Here is an 18,900-nt window from a genome sequence, read left to right as displayed (position 1 = left end):
GAAAAAGCAGAGATGAACGCATTCCGCACGCAACATCCCTTGCCACCGCCGCCATAGTCGCATCTTCTGAAAGTTTCATGAGGTTCGCGCCGATCGGGGGAGCTTTTTATTCGCACGGGGCGCTTTGCATTTTTACGACGAGACTATAAGGTTATGCGTCGGGGCCGTTCGGCGAGACCTTTGAGATCTTCTCTCATGGTACAAGAATCCGGATAGAGGGATCCACTGAGTGAACTCAAGGTAGATATCCCTCGGATAGAGTGCACCCGGTGGACATATTCGGTAAGAGGTAGGTATAATCGGAGAACGTTGCTGGCATAAACGATTGTTCATCTGCGCCGGGAGTGATCACTGATTCGCACGTGTTGCGATATGTAATAAGGTCATTTACGTGCAACTCGGCTGTTTCCGACAGCCTCTTGATGCATCGATTTTTATGATTACATTCAATTAGGTAACCACTCACATTTTGTCAATATCGAGCTCGTTTTGTTGAATTTCAGAGCGAATTAGCGAATTCTATCACTTAAGCATAACGTCTTGTACCGAATTGTATGCTCGCCTTGTCGTGTCTCAAAACTTCACTCTACATCTCCGAACCTACGCAAACTTTCCGATTCTCTTCCTTCCCGCAACATCGAAATAAGTCTATTTGGCACTTCCTACCCTCCCTCTGGGCCGACAGTGCCTTTGAGCGCCGCCGAACTCATTCTTATTCAGGAAATCCGTATTCTACGAGACTCGCTGTTTTCTTCGCCGAACTCGTTCGTTCCTCCTATCCATCCCGCCGTCCATTTCCTGCCTTTTCCGGTGCAGAAAGGTTGAAACTTACGATAAGTCGATCGGTCAGGTGCGACCCGAAAAGAAAGCTTTCAAAGGGTACATCTCTTCCGAGAACCAGTAGATTCAATGACGATACCGAATCGGCGGAGTTTCCACGTTACCTAACCATTCTTTCCAACTCTGTCGAACTCGTTTTCCTCGGCAGAATTATACCGAACGCGAGAAAGTATAAAAAGTTTAGTCTTAAGTATAAAAGCTCAGTCTTAAACTAAGCATCTCACTTCTGTTTATGCGATATTTCGTGATCGAGCATACCTCGTGTCATAAAAATGAAAACAAGAGCTTTTATTATACCTATGCATTAAATCATAGTAATTACAGCTTTTAAAGTAACTTTTTAATGTGGCTAGTGGCGTAAGCGATGTGCGACATTATTATTAAAAGCGACGGGACAAACGTTAAAAAAAACGATAGTACTGGAAACTACATTTATTTTACATTCATAGGGAACCCGCGCGTTTTCTAATGAGGATGCAGTATACGCGTACGTGAAATATTGTGCCGCATCGCTTAGGACGCAGCTGGAACTTAAAAAAATCGCCGACCGTGCATTTTAATGTAGACTCGCAAACAGGAAGCGATGCAGCCTCTTACATTATAATGTTTATCCCGCTACACGCTAAGCAACTCTACCGCTATATATCGCGTTACATTAAAACATGTTTCAACTATGGCTAACGCTCCCTATATTCAGAATATACAAATATTGTACTTAACAAACGATGGCGAAAACGATCGCAACGCCGAGATATTACAATATCCGGCTCCCAATATCCGGACTATTCGAACAGAAATACGACGTAGTTCATACCATCGTAGAATATGTAATTAATAAATATGTTCCATTTCTTCCTATATTAATTACTTACAGTAATAATGTTAAATTATATCCAATTCGAGTTCTTTTGAATTGTTTTTATAGCTCGCCACTGCTCCTAGCCAATATCTTATTAATGTGATTAAAATGTTGGAGTTAAACATATTTTAACTCAAAAAAATATATTAACTTTCACTCAAATTTTATTAGGTATAATATTTATTATATACATACGTAATATGGATGATTTACTTTGCTACTAACCACAAGAATAGATTGATTTACATTTTGACATATGGAAGTAAAAAATAACAAAATTATGTAACTGAAGTAAAAGAAGATTATTGCTCCATTTATATTGAACAATGTACACTGTTAAATCAAATTTAACTTAATGTGAGTCGCCACTGTTCCTACTCAATCATATTGTTATTGTATTTTATTACTTAAAACAATAGTTATATTTGACACTATATGGCGACTTACATTAGGTTAAATTTGACACTATAGAGTTAACAGTTTACGGCGTAGAGAGCTGGACATATATTTGAAATACTTTTATTTAAAGCACATTATTTGCAGTACAAATATATTTTGTATTTTGTACTTCAGCGGAGCACATGAAAGTTTTTTGTATTTTGTATTTCGAATAATAAGATTGATAATCAACCTTAATATTTGAAACACAAAATACAAAATATTTTCATGTGCTCTGCTGAAATATAAAATATAAAATATAATTATTTTAATGTACATACTGTTATTCTAAATACCCAGCCTTGATGATGTACGACATATATCTATAATAATTAGCGAAGACACAAAGATTTTGATTTGCAGTGCATTCCTAAAAAATAAACAATTAGAACAAAATAAACAATAAGTTAAACTGAGATTAAAGTTAATCTTACATTGATTGGTGGAACCGGATCTAAAAAAATGTCTGTTTAATTTTAATTTCGATTTAACTAACTCTTCATCTTTTTTTAATTTTAACAACTAAAAAAAGATGAAGAATAAGTTGAATCGAGATCAAAGTTAATCTACATTGATGGAAACGGGTACGAGAAGTCATATAATAATTACATGTTTATGTCTTCATCCCTTCAGAATTCCGCGGCCGTTCCCTTACGTTTGCTGTGCCACATAAAAATCTATCGGTATATCATCATCCCTTACGCCTGAATTCCTCGCGATCGTATTTACTTCCTCTGCCAACAGATTTCTTCGTCGTATAAAAATCCATCGGTATCCCTAGCGCGGGCGCGGCACATCCGGGAATCGAGCCCGGGCAACGCGACGGCGTTAAACCCAGAAATCACAGACACAGCTGTTTCCGGTAGTGACCATAAAAAAACAAACTGTGCGCGAACGAAGGAGCTGCTCAATAAAACATAAGAGGGTGATCAAATAAAACCGCCGGCGCATCAGGGAATGCGAAACGACACAGAACCGACGAGCGAGAAATCGCTATACGCGACAAAGATGGACGGTGTTGGGTAGCGCGGACACCGACGGTTGGAGAGAACAGGAAGAGAAGAGACGAAGACAATGCATATCGATTCGCAGACGCGGGAGCAGCGCATCTGCCCGCGTAGGTAGATCCAACGTTCCCTTCGCCGCGAGCGAACGAATGAACGAACGAACGAACGAACGAACGAACGAACGAACGAACGAACGAACGAACGAACGAGCGAACGAACGAGCGAACGAGCGAACGAGCGAACGAACGATCGAAAGGGTGCGCGAACGAATGACTCTTCCTCTTTCGCGGCGAATCGCGCATACCGTTGGCGCGAAGAATCGTAAAATTCTGAAAAATTTATCTCTCGCTGGCTCACCACACGACACGATATCGTCAATGGTACGATGCCTTCCATCCTGCGGAATTCCGGACGGTTCCAGAGGCGAAAAACATGAGAAGGGTGTGAGACGATGGGTGCTACATATTTAAGCGCTCGATCATCTCGCCGGTCCGGTGAATTCTGACAGACTGATCCGGAGGTACAGAGACAGAAATAAGAGGAAGTCAGGGAGTAAGAAAGGGACAGAACGGGAAGCTCTCGTGGTGAATTTTTGAATGGCTGGAAAAAAGTTCCGCCCGCGTGGTTCGTAAAAATGATAAATGAACAGCGGTTTGTCCGAAGCGATCGATTGATGTATAAGCGGCGTAATTCGAATACATTGTTAATTTAAAACGATTGCGTGTAACACGGAAATGTAGCACGCAATAGCTCGAGTATCCAGTTGATGTTTCACGAACGAGTAATTACAGGTTTCGGTGAAGTTGGAATTTTTTTAGCAAAACGAAAATGGAATATTACCGTTACGTCGGAATATAGAATATTGTCTGGCGCAGAACGGAATCATTTCCGAATAATTAAAATATTGGGAATGACTCGCGCGCGTACGGCATATCGATTGCGATCGGTATTGTTAAATCATCCGCGGTTGTACAAACGGTGCTTCGCGACACCGATATATTTATCCGTTCCCTATCGTTTACGTGAACGCCGAATCTCTATTTCTATTGGCCGATGCGAACAAATGGACTACGCTCAGCCGATGACTTGTGCAAACAGACGCTGACCAACTTTAATTCGTTCCGCAAATCGAGAAACCGATTGCGGATTTGCGAATCTTCCGTCAGATATGTGCGCTTGCCAGCTTAATCGTGTCTCATACCTTTCAGACTGGTCATCTCGTCCCATCGTGAAATATGACAAAATAAACTGGCAAATCTCTTTCGCGCTTTACGGACGGATATTTGAGTTTGACGATTCGGGCTCAATCAAGATCCGTGTTTATGAAGAAGCAGCTATAGCTTGTAATAAATGTACGAATACACAGATATATTTAAACCACTTAGTACGATGAACTAAGTACTTTCGTTTAATTAACATCAGCAAATATAGATAGAACACCAATACAAAGATCAATATATGTGTACATGCATATGTGCATATATGTCGTTTTCAATCTTTTATTACTGCATTCATTAAAATCGAAGAGTAAAATCGCTGAGGGTATTGCGGTGTTTCAGGAATTACTGGGCATTATTGGGCACCATTTAACAGAATCGTGTATTATAATAAGGTACGAGGTTACACAATACTAGGACATTAATGAGCATTACCTGGGTATTAATGGGCATTATTAAGGTATTAATGGGCATTATTAGGATATTTATTGTTAAATCTATAGTGTCGAATTTAACCTAAAGTAAGTCGCCACTCTCCTACTTAATTATTTCATACTAAATAGTGATTATATTATATTTGACACTATAGATTTAACTATATTAGTGGATATAAAAATTGGGCATTATTCGGGCATTACTGGGCACTAGTAAGAGCTACATGGTACACAAAAAAACTTAAATATTAAAACTTAAATATTAAAGCAGTAAGCGAATTGACCAATCGCAGTAGAGTCCGTAAATCCATAACCTAAGCAGTAGCCAATCCAACATGTTGATTTCCTTACTGCTTACGTCTTGCTGCCTTTAGTTTTTTGTGTGCCATTACTTTTAACATTGATATACAGAATTTTGGTCAGCGGTTTACCACTCGAGCTTAATCGAGATTAATATATTTCGATCTCTCGTATGAATCTTTGCTTCGGCGAATTAAGCCGCATTGCCGTCACATTTGAATAGGATTTACGCACGAGGGATAGTACGGCAACATGGAAAACAATAAAGACGCCACGTCCCCCGCATAGGGTTTATACAATGAGATCGCCGCTCGTAATTCCGATAAACACGATAATGTTGACCACCCGAGCGACCGAAACGATTTATAAGTCCCTATCTCCGACAGTTCGTTTTAAATTACGTAGCTCTTTTATTACGATGAAAGACGGTCGTCCGGCTGGAAACACCGTTGCGACTACCCACGGTGTTCGTTCCGCATACAATACGCATATAATATCAAAATGACGAGGACCGACGTGAGTGCTACGCGCGCGGGCATAGCAATTAATAATACGGACATCATTAACGCAAATTTGAATCGCTGGCTAGACCTAAATTATCAGGTGAACACAGTTGAGTGATCATGATTGCTACGGCTAAAGGCAGGAGCGAAACGCAACGAGGTACGGGAATAAAGGATAAAAGACGACAAAGCTGTATTTTTCTTTTACGACGTTATATTTTACTTCTCACTGCATCTCGGTCGAAACGCTGCGGCTGCGAGAGATCGATTATAACGTCACGAATCTCGGATGTACTGTGACACCATTAATGTGATCTTACGCTCCATATATTTCTCCTGTCTTGTCGTTGTTATCGTATAAATTTTGTTATCCATTAAGGTGCGCGCGCGCGAGCGCGTCGCATAGGGTAAGATGTTAACGACGATGTGCTAACGAGACTGGCAAGACCTTCGCGATATCGAGCCCTCAAGGAAAGACCTTGTTCGTCTAATGGATCAATTAGTCCCGTCTAACGGGCGTCCAATCAATGTCAATGAATACCCATTATCACTAAAACCAATTGCTAACGATATTCGTAAGGGTGACGCAGTGTCGCCCGGCTGGATTATCATTGCCCGCCAGCCGAGTCCCGATAGAAATACCGCGTCGTACCGAGATAACCATAACGAGCCGTGAAAACGAATTTCCCCATCGACGGTATTGCGGAGAGACGCCGACAAAAACACCTTCCCCGTTTTGGAGCGACGGACAATGCCGCTTATCGGTTTGCCCATTATCCGAATTTCAATTAGCCGTCTATATCGTCGCGATAGACAGGTACGCGTGAGTACAGAACGTGCGAGGATAAAAGGGTGCGGTACATCGTTGAAATGCGGCGGACGCTTTCCGCGTCAAAGGCCGTAAAAAAAAAAAAGGTAATAATAATAAAGGGAAAAATATCGGGCAAAATTTTCCCGACAAAAACGCTGCCGTTATTTTGATGGATTATTACGAGAGAACGGATTACGTCGACATGTCGGTACACGAACGTGAGGTTCTCTCCATACAATAAATGCGGATTGTCCGCGGAGGCGCGCGCGAAACGCGCGTTATCAACGGGCAGATTATCCCAGGAAAGAGCTCACGGTGAGATTTTAACGCGAGTTCTTTTCTTTCAGTTATGTGTAATAGAGGCGGGTAAGCTGGTAAGCGCATGTGTTACATCCGCTAACTTTGTCAATCTGACATTTACGTGTGTTAAGCCGTCGAGCAAAGACGATTGCAGATCTATCCGACACTATAGCTATAATTTAATACAACTACGTGTCGCTGGTGCTTATTGTCTTCCCCGCATGGAGTTTTCATAAATATTAACGTGATACTTCGACAAAAAGTACCAGAACTCTTCGAGCATGTTTAACATGCAGTACGAAACACATGCTATCCAGGAAAAGCTTACCGTGGCGTAGAGTCGTTGCCGATCCTCGTAATCCTTGTTTCGAGGCTGACACTTTACTTGCTCATTCGCGATGAGTTTCATAGATACACCATGTTTCAATATGCACGCGTTAAAGTTTCGATGAGTCTGGACTACTCCTTATCGACGAAATCCTTATCCACGTTCGCCACGTATTTGCACAAATCAGCGATTAATAACGTTTATCTCATGATATCCATCCAAGATTCTAATAATCTATCAGTAAATATCTTTGTCAGAATGTAGAAACGCGCGTATTTATATCTGCAGAATAATAATTACACTCCGTTGCGTTTCGACTATCCAATACTGTTGATTCGTCCTCGAAATGAAGACTCGCCTCTGATTACTGAAGATTCGCCGCGTTTCGTGCAAAAGTATAGATCGCGGCGAGAATGAGAAATTTTTGGAAGCGCTATGAAATAACACAACCCCGTGTTCTCGAATTATCGGTATTAAGTCTAGTCTGTGCTTCAGACTGTTTGAGATCGTTTTGAAAACTCAGAAATTTCGTACGTCACCATTTTATCGCGTCGTAACCACATTTTTGATATACCTCGGTGAGGATCTCGCGACACGATTGATGCAATCGATTTTCTTGCAAACGACAGGAACGACAGATGTTCACCTTCACTGATAGGAAAATCCGACGACCGATCGACGAGCGATGCAAAACATCCGCACGCTTCCCGGCGACTGGAAGGGTGGACGAGAGCGGCTCTCGGGGGTGGATTGTGCGCATGCGACATAAACAAACCGTAAAGAAAAAGCCAATATACAGAGTGGGAGACTCCAGCAGTCTCTGGTGTATTCAAGTAGATGATATTATAATATACAATGGTTTGGAACGGTAGTTCTATGTTATAAGCGCAATGGACTTTGGCACTTCGGATATCCGGAATATCGCACGAAACCAATAGGAAGCCAGTATCGAAATCCCGATTTCCGGAAAATGCAAATCATTCAACAAACTGAACAAAAATTCGCGTCATATGTAAAATATACAGGATACGCGCCGATGTCCGTGTAACAACGGCTACAAGTATTCATGTTTTTGAGGGCGTTTAAAACCGTTGTCCAAATACAATCGGTTTCAACGAGATGAAAAATGCGCAAAAACGATACTTTATTTTATTCACTTACCGCGCGAAAGGATTTTTCTTTTTTGAAACTTCCAAATCTTACGTCTTTCGAGCATGCGATGAATCATTGTTAAGGAACGTGTATATAATTTTAACGTCACTTAGCGGTGCGATACGTACATTATGTTCCGCGCTCATCTGACATATTATCTGCTCTATCACTGACAAGCCCGTGCTATTCGTGCACTGATACAACGCATTCTGCGCTACTCCGTAGGCTTGCACTTCGTCTAACTAACAGCCTGATGCGCTATAGATCCTCGCCTTCTCCGTGAATTGCGGTCTTAGAGCAGATATCTCAAACGATGACATTTGCAGTACAGCATAAACGTGCACATCGCATTAACCCTCTCGCGGCTACGAAACCGACTGAAACCAATGATAACGTTCTATTAACAACGGTGATTACTGCATACGATAACGATATCAGAATTGTACAGAGACTTATCATTAATAAATTACCTAAAGTAGAGGATCTTACAAATATAAAATAGATACATATCTGATTTTATTTGTACTTTTTTCTCACTCGCGCTTGCTTGAACATTGAAGGACATAATTATCATATGAACTCATTAAAAGATTCTTAAATTAAAAAATTATAAATAATACGTCCAAAAGAATATAAGAAAGAAATCTGTATTGTTTAATATATTTTAAATTATAAAACATTTATTTATGTTTTTATTGGTAATTTTTAATGTATTTTTTTTAGGATTTAGTTTAAAATATTGAGAAAACTGTTATAAAAAAAAGATCGGAAAATTATTATATCGCAATCACATTAAAAAATTAAACAAGTGGAATATATTTAATAAATGTTTACTTTAATATTACATTATATTAGTAATCTCTACAATAAAAATTATTAACGTTATTATTATTTTTATTAAATTTATTTATTTTTAATCAATATATGAAGTTTTTTAATAATAATAGAATCTATGTGTGATAAAAAAAATAATATTTTTATGTCTTTTAAAAAGATTTTCTACAATAAAAAGATTGAAAACTATTTTTACTGTATTCTATATAATATTGTATTCTAATATAATATTGTATTCTATAATACAATATTATTACAATACATCAAAAGTATATGATATGTAGTATTAATTTAAAAATTAATGCAAAATATCATACTTTGTAAAAAAAAAGGTTACATATAATTATATATGAATGTTTATAATTACATATAAAATATAGTCTCTTTTTTTGAAAATCTAATTTAGAGTTAAAATTTAGTTTAATTTTCTAGGAGTAATGCGTAATTGTTATTTAAGTTAAAAAGGTATCTTCTTTTTCGATCTCGCTGTCAAGATACCAGGTAACATTTCAGGATCATTTTTAATTTTTTCTAAAAATTCTGTAGTGTTTAAAATATCATCTAAATGTAGATTGATTAATCTTTTTGCATAACTCGCCAAATCTACTGCATTATTACTAATTGCAAAATCTAAATATTTTAAAACATTCTCTTTTGTTACATATTTTATTATACGGTTTTCACACATTACTTTAAGATTTTTTATATTAAATTTATTAGCTACTGACATGAGATCAAGTAATATATTTTCATGTGTATCATTATCTGCATCTAAATTTAATTCAAACACACCCCTAGTTTCTACAATATATAATATATTACAAGCTTGAAAATATCGTATGTTGTATCAGTTATTTTTATTTCGTCGTCTTCATTCTCTTTTGAATTATACTTTTCTAATATATTATTAATGACAGAGCTGGCCGCACATATTAATGATTTATTTATACGAAGACGTTTTCCATCTACTATAAATGTCACGAATGAATCGGATTTATCGAAAAAGAAATAATTCGCAGCTGTTAAATTTGATGTCCCTGATATACATTTAAACATAGTATAATGTGATACAATTGTATATGATTGAAACATAAAGCGTACTGACAGAATGTTGTTGGATAAATATGTCGTATTGTTTAGGCAAAAAGTTTTGAGACATTCTTCATATAACGGATCGGTATTTAAATAAAACTTTTTCCAGTTTGTTTCCAAAACTGTTCCCTTAGTACTTTGGATACAAACATTGTATTTGTTAATATCAATCTGATCTTTGATAGAACTTTGAATAAAAAAGTGTAATTTGTGATGTTCCCTATCAATGCACATCTTAATGAAGAAACGCTCTTTAATCTCAGGAGATTTTAAAGTATTAATAAAATTATAAGTGTTCCAAAAATCAGCAATAGTATCCATACAAAAGTATATACTTCTGCATTACATTCTGTTCGACAATGATCAAATGTCTGCTGCTCTATTTTTTCCTTATTGTTTGCGGACAACTCTATCCTGCGCATTATATCTGAAACCAATACAAAAAAACATGCACTTAACGATTTCTCGAATAAAAGTAAAACGTTTATATGTCTTCGTGAATATTGGTGCGTAAATATCTGTAATAGATATAATAGATACAGTTCGATAGGTATAATTTAAGTACATACAGTGATTTGTGCACTGAAAAGGATTGAAATCCAGAGTTGAAACGTTTACGTTTACTTTAATTTTGTTTGATTCCAATTGGTTTGTGAATTGTATTTATTGTGCTATGAATATACAATTTACGCAGCATTCATAAAGGTCCATACAGGCATATTTACATTAATATAATTCATTTTTGAAGCCACTACTATTATTATTTTATATTTTATTTCAATTTAATAATTATTCTTACATAAAATTGATTAATTTTGAAAACTTATTATTATGTTACAACTTATACATGCACGTACTACAATGATTTTTTAATAGTAACAATAAAATCAAAAAGTTGTAGATATCAAATCTACTGCATTTATTGCATTTAGTATATTTACCGTCTTCTGTAATAATATTTAATAATCTTTATAGAAATTTAAGCATTTATTACGGATTAACAGTTTTATGGAAAAGAATATTTTATTCAATTTTATAAATATACTTGTATTAAATATTTTGTCTTTGTGTAATAGACTTCTTTCTTTGCACATATTACATTTCCCATTTCTGTATAGAAAACAATATAAAATATGGTAATACAAAGAATACATATTAAATAGTATATTACGTAAAATGTTTAGTGCAGAATTATATAAAAGTTTAGAACATAATAAATTTCAAATTTATAATTTTTCTTAATTTATCCTAATTTGCAATAATGTTGCATTTTTAGAAAACTCTTAAAAAAAATTTGAATAAATAATATCTAACAACTTTGAAATTAGTAATACAAATACGTTTGGATTAAAAATATCTTTACTCTATTTACATGTAAAAAGATATTTTATTCTAGAAGAGATAAAAGCATGAGCCCTATATACAATGCCAGGCAACAGCGATAATAATAAAAATAATAGCTGCGTTTAGCAGAAAAAGCTTTGCAACTGTTGTAAAATTCTTCAATATGATTGGTTTATACACTTAGATTCAGTGAGCAACTAAGGACAAAATCAATCATATTCAAGAATTTTATAACAGCTACAAAGCTGTTTTCTCTTCTAAATGCAGCCAATGATAGCGACAGAAACAAAGGAATTCAACATTCGGGAATGCACATAGAAACATAGAATAAGACAATAGTGATAAATTTCCGACGAGTTGGAATTCTGTGTCTGTCGCTTATAGCCTTATAATGTTTAGATTTTTCATTTTATTTATGTATGCTAACCTTGAAGCAAATGGAAGAAAATACAGTCTATATATCTCACGATCAGATTGATTTGGCCTTTAATTTTTTTCGCGGCATCGTTTAACAGAAGGCGACAATTATATGTATTTGCGCTTATTTCTATATTATTTCTATAAGAAAATTATCTTTTCAAATTCACCCTAAAAGTATAGTAGTTGTGGTACAATATAGTATTTTAAAGATTTTTACCATGCTTTTTACCACTTCAGTAAAATTAATTAAACTTATTTTATTGTACTTTTATTAATGAAGGAGAGAAATTTACATAAAATTTGTTGAAATACAATATTGTCTCAGAACTATCATATTATATATATTTTTAGAGTAAATTCTAAAAAAAAATTCTCTCCGAGTATCGCTGTTCTTACTACTATTGCCTTGTATCTAGAGCTTTACAATACAAGTATATGTAACGATATGTAAAATGATTATCATTTATTTTGTGAAATAATAAAGAAATATTATTGACACTTTACAATAAGAATCGCACTTAAAATGGAATAATAATAGCGTGGCTTACAGATAAATTGAATTATATCATTTTAGAAATAAATTATAATTAATTTTTATAAATAACTATATAATTGATACGATAGTATTTAAAATACAATTACTTGAGTGCCAAGTAAACATACATTAAGTTTTAATTTTTAATTACATATTAGAAAAAAATTTCGGACAAAAAATATTTTGTATCTGAACTTTCATGTTGCACTCTGTGTATCTCAAGCACTTATAAAAAATAGTTAAATTTTATTTTTTATTATACTTACCTGTGTTATTGAGTTCTTCTATTGAAATCTCGTTGCTTTTTTGTTCCATTATTAAACATATATATTATGTCATCAAACGTTCTTCATATAAATAAATGTGGAATACAATTAAATTTAAATTCTTTTTAAAACACCGATTATGAAACTGTTTGACGTTCCATATAATCGTTATTTAACAACGTAAAATAACTTCTCGAGAGTACAAGAAATTAAATCAGAATGATTCACGATAAGATTATGTGCAATACTGATATGATATGGATTCGTGTTTTCAGAACGAATGTTAAAGACAAACTACTTCGTATTGGTAGATTCGTAACAAGTACTGTACAAGTGACCGTGCGCCTAAAAGCTTTTGTATATATTCCTTATATTGTGTATAATTACCGTTCGACTTTTTCTTAAGTAAAAAAATTGTACATATACATAAGTGTGTTATCATATTTAACATCATAGCCATAAAACAAAATATCGCTGAAAGATAATTGCCAACGCAGACAATTTTTAGTTCACATTGCACTATAGATTGTCTGAACTGAATGAATTTTGAAATGCAATCTTTCTACTTTAATATTATAATTTTTTTCTAATAAAATTATTAATATTTCTAACAAATATATTGTACCTGTATAAAGGTTGCAATGAGCGTGAGTATGGTGTAGCAGATAGCACACTGGTCTGCTATACTTAAGATCTCGGGTTCAATCCCCGACAGAATCGAAAATTTTTCGTATACTCGTATACGACTCATATACCGAGCTCCTCTCGGTTGGCAATGGCAAACCATCGAGTAGTATATTTGCCCAGGAAATCTCCCTATCAAAAATTGCCGTTCGAAATCGGCGTTTAAACTGTAGGTCTCTATATAAGTTGTGTACGATCAGTGTGCGCGCAGAGATATATGAGAAGGAGGCGCCTACGCGCTGAGATAGCGTATAGCACTTGAAGGAGAAATGTTGAAACATAGAGTAATATAATGACTTGTATAATAAGGAATATGTTTTTACAATTTTATTCTCTAAAATGTTTCTAAAGTAAAACAATATTAGAAACTGTTTCTACTACATAAAATAATAATAATAATACAATGTATATATAAATTAATATTACAGATTAAAATTAATATATTGAATTAAGGAAATTTCTCCCAATTGTCATACATAAATGTCGCATTACATTTCTAAAAACATAAATATGTGTTTTAATAAATACATAATATTTTTGTTCGGTTATTTCACATATACGTATAAAAAAATTCTAATTGTGCTAATATAATGTAAGACAGTAATACATGGATACACATATTTCCCAAGTCAAATCAATATATGTAATATAACTAATTAAAATAAGTAATTTCAAATGAGGATTATTAAATTAATGTAGAATATCTGATAAGAAATGATTATATGTATATATAGTTATATATAAATATATGTAGTTATATATAATACATTCCCATATACATTTCCTTTTTCTTGTATAATTTTCCACATATATATATATAGAAAAAATAATGAGAATTATTAAAAATAAATTAGTAAAATAATTTTCTATGTTTTTTATATAATAGAGAGTCAAATTTTTATTATACGTTATATATAATATTTTATATAGGAATACATATAAAACTTGATATATTATTATACACACTATACATTACTATATGTGCATAATTACATAGGCTGTTTTTATCTCACTCCTACAAATTTTATTCTTTATTTTTAGGAAAACAATAAGACAATAAAAAATTATTTTGTAATAATTTTGTTATACCTTTTCTTATTATTTTCTGCATATATACGAAAAATCATATAAGAAGGAAATATATACACGAATATATATATTCTATATACAACAATATATATTTTTATCTGATCATATAAAGTTCTTTTACTATTCTTATAGCAAAAGTTTAATTTAGAATTAAAATTTAGTTTAATTTTCTATGGATATATTGCAATCAGGCACCGTTATATTTAATGTAGAAAGCATCTGTGACGGACAATTCCGATTCAGAGAGGTAAGATAATATTTCAGGATTAGTTTCAATTTTCTTTAAAAATTGTATGTTGTATTTTATGTCATCTATATGTAGGTTGATAAATTTGATTGTGTAATTCTTCAAATATGCTGCATTGTACAAAATTGCAATATTTAAATATGTTACAACATTATCTTTTGTTACGTATGTTATTAAACGTTTTTCACATATTACTTTAAGATCATATATATGATATGTATGAGATGCTGCAAGAAGATGAATCAAGATATTTGTTTGGCTTATAATATCATTATTTGCATCAAATTTTAATTCAAAAATATTGCTACCGTTTATATAAAATATTATCTTTTCGAAAATATCAAATGTTACGTCACTTATTTCTATTTCGTCTTTTGCTTGCCCTTTTTCATTACAGTTTTTTAACATTTCATTAAAGACAGGGCTGGCCGCACATGCTAATGATTTATTTACACGAAGACGATTGCCTTCTACTACAAATGTAACGATTGAATTGGAAAGCAAAATTTTATTGCAATCAAGATTATACATAATTTCTTCTTTATCTAATATATTTTCATACATACTGATATGGGATATAAATTCGAATGTTTCAAATGTAAAGTGTATTGAAAGTGTGTTATTAGGTAAGTATGTTGTCTTGTTTAGGAAAACGGTTTGGAGACATACTTCATATAATGGATTAGCATTGAAATAAAATCTTTTCCAATCTGCATATGAAAAAATTGCTCCGTCACTACCTTGGATATAAACATTATATCTATGAATATTTATCTGTTCTTTAGGATTCGGTACGGTACTATTAATATAAAAGTATAGTTTATCGTTTTCTCTATTAATGGACATATCAATTTTGTAACACTCCCCTTTAATCTCACTAGATGTTAAAGTGTCCATGAAGTCACATATATTACTAAAATTTTCAATACTCCATTGAAAATTAGTCTTTCTTGTGAGACACTTTGTTCGACAATGATGAAGATCGTGCTTCGATAATAATTGATCCTTATATTCTGTAGACGTCTCTGAAATGCATACTTTATCTGTGAACAATTACAGACACACTTAATAATTATTCTTACAATAAATAAATTGAAATCTGATAATTTTTATCAATATAACCTATGCTAAAACCTATGCACATAATATGTAATAACTCTTTAGAATTTACGTATTATTAAAAATACAATTAAAGTTGTAAATAAAGAAACATTATTTAACAAAACGTTAATTAACACTTAACACTTTTATGAAAAGAATATTTATGTTTAATTTGTAAATATACTACATAAGTGAAATTTTTTTTCATACAGAATTTTTTACAATACAGAAAATATATAAATTATGATAACATTAAGAATACAGTATATATTAAATGATACATTATGTATTAAAAATATATATATAAAGTTTAATAAAGTAAGTTTTACGTTTATATTTTCTTGAATTTTCAAATGTCATGTTAAAATTGTCATTTTTTTTAAATAAATGCTTAAAATAATAGAAAAGTTAATAATTAATGTGAAACATTATTTAATCTTTGTTTACTTAAAATTAATTACAAATGCATATATTTGGACGACTTGAAATAGTTTTAGCCGTTAATGTAATAAAAAAAGTTATTGATTTCGAAAAAAATGCAGTACAGTTATTAGATATATAAAAAGTGTGCAATATATATTTTTATGATCAATATTATGTGTTGAAATTGACAAAATATAGAGATACATATGTATTCATCATAATATATAATAATAGTTATCATTTATTTTTTGGAACAATAATGAAATATTATATTTACACTAACAATATAAGAATAAAGAAGTAACTATATGATTTAATGTATTAATAAAATTTTATTTTATTAATTATATTAATTATAACTAATTAAATTATAATTAGAATTACAAATTAGAATTTATTTTTCAAAGAGTAAATGATTTGTCATGATAATGTTTAGAACATAATAACATATTACGTATCGCCGAGTAAATACATTTTTAATCTTATTTTTTAATTGAGTAAAAGAAAAAATTCAAGCAATGAAATATTTCATAACTAGACTTTTATATAGGATTTTCGCAAATGCCTTAAACATTTATTTGGAGTAAATATACAAATTTTACTATATCTTACCTGTATGATTAGATTCCTGTATCTTATTATCAGTCCTTATTTTGTTTTTTCGACCCATGAAAATGGATTATGTCCTTATCAAATGGATGTTACAAAATACAATTAAATTTGAATTTTTTTTTAGAAGACACCGATTTTTTAAGGATTTGTTTCGATTTATAATAACCAATATATTCGATTTTGATGCCTAATAGTTAATAATTTTTCTAGCAAAGACGAGATATATAAAAAATTTGAATCACATTAGTTTACGATGAAATTTATGTGCAATATAATACAACTCGATATTAATATTAATCAGTCTTCGTGTTTTCAGAACGAATGTTAAATTTAAACTAGTTTAAATTGGCAGACTCGTAACAAATCACCGTCATACCTAAAAGCCTTTGTATACATTTCTTATATTGTGTATTATTACCATTTGACTTTCTTAGTTTAGATCAAAAGATTCTATATATTGTATATGAATAGCTGCGTTCAGCAGAGAAAACTAATCAGTTAGCACTTAGTGATTCTTTAATATGATTGGTTTCTACACTTAGATCCGAGAAGAACTAAAGACAAGAATCAATCATATTAAAGAATCACTAAGCGCTAACTGATTAATTTTCTCTGCTGAAAGCAGTTATTATGATACGGTCACAAAATAAAATAATTACATTGAATAAATTAAATCAATGGAGTATTTAAACTATGTTTCCACAATTGATGGTCAGTTCAAATAATTTTTAGTTTAGTTTACGTTGCACACGCTATAGATTCTCTGTATCGGTAGTAAATTTTGCAACACTGCCATAGGAAGTGTCTATTTTAATTTATTTTATGTTATATTGATAATTTTTTTACAATAAAATTATTTAGGCATTTTCTAAGACTTGTTGCACCCATTGTACATCTGGCTACGACCTCTTCTTTTCACATGTACGCTGGAAAAAGCAAACAATTTTTACAAACCCTTGCAAAGTAAAAATAAATGATCTTTATTACAATATTCTTACAGGATGAACAGTGTAAAATTTGAAATGACTTTTAACTTAATTCAATTTTCATTTTTTTTAAATTGACCACACATACGATACCTACATATTTTTATATTCATAATTGATATAAATCGAGCATTAACTTATATGAATAATTCCGCAAGCGCTTATGAAATATTAATAATGTACACACAGCAGATTGTTTTTTTTTTTATACTTATACCTCACAGAGGGAGCACAATATATTATATTAAATGGAGTATATCACATGATGAACAGAGCGGTTTACTTACACAATATTGCAATTGTCTACTGCATACAGAAAAATATCAATCTACTAAAAAAAGTGACTATTCAATTTCTTTTCTTTCTTTTAAGTAATTTAGGTTATTTTTAACAAAGAATATTTTCTTGGTAATAATCTTAAAATATATTTATCGCAAAATTTTAGAAAAACTTATTATCATGTATTCAAAAACAAGAATTTATTTTCTTTCGAAGAATACTGTAAAATTGTTTGAAGAAATAAATAGTTTATACTTTTCATAATAAGAAAAATCGAATGTGTTTTAATTTAATAAACTTGATTGATATTAAACTTACTAGGAAAATATATTCAGAATATATTTTGAATAAATTTAATGCTTCTGATAAACTTATAGATTTGCGGATATATGAACTTTTGAAATACTTGAAATAATTATTACTTACTTTTTTCAAGTGTAATGAAATATCACAATTACATTTATAATAAGAAGCGCTTTTAAAAAAATGACAATATGACTTAATGTGTTATGCACATAATTAATTAAAATACATTCCATATAAGTGAGAATTTATTTTTGCAATTTAAATAATATGTGATTTGATATCATAATATTAAAAACATAATTATATATTACACACACACGCGCGCGCGCATACACTGTTACAGAATGCAGTCGAATTTTGTAATATTCATTTAAGTAGCGCTGAAGAATATATAATAATTCGTCTTTATGAAACGAAAAAGCGAGAAAACGACCTAGATTTGAATTCAACTCAATTTGAATTCTATATACATAGAAGGCGTTAATTTTATCAG

At 32.1% G+C, this 18,900-nt stretch overlaps 1 protein-coding gene across 1 annotated transcript in view; it reads right to left on the bottom strand.

The window, feature by feature from the left end:
- Positions 1–7,105, bottom strand: part of LOC108754863 (semaphorin-2A) — a 361,619-nt gene extending 354,514 nt beyond the window's left edge. Inside the window, exon 1 of the mRNA XM_018497496.1 lies at positions 7,038–7,105. The gene's annotated coding sequence lies outside the window, so the exon portion shown is untranslated. The remainder of the gene's footprint in view (positions 1–7,037) is intronic.
- Between the last annotated feature and the right edge of the window lie 11,795 nt (positions 7,106–18,900).

The sequence above is a fragment of the Trachymyrmex septentrionalis genome, unplaced genomic scaffold (genome assembly GCF_001594115.1).
Source record: "Trachymyrmex septentrionalis isolate Tsep2-gDNA-1 unplaced genomic scaffold, Tsep1.0 scaffold81, whole genome shotgun sequence".
NCBI lineage: Eukaryota > Metazoa > Arthropoda > Insecta > Hymenoptera > Formicidae > Trachymyrmex > Trachymyrmex septentrionalis.
Note: the sequence above shows the minus strand (reverse complement) of the source record. Positions and strands in the feature narration are given on the sequence as shown.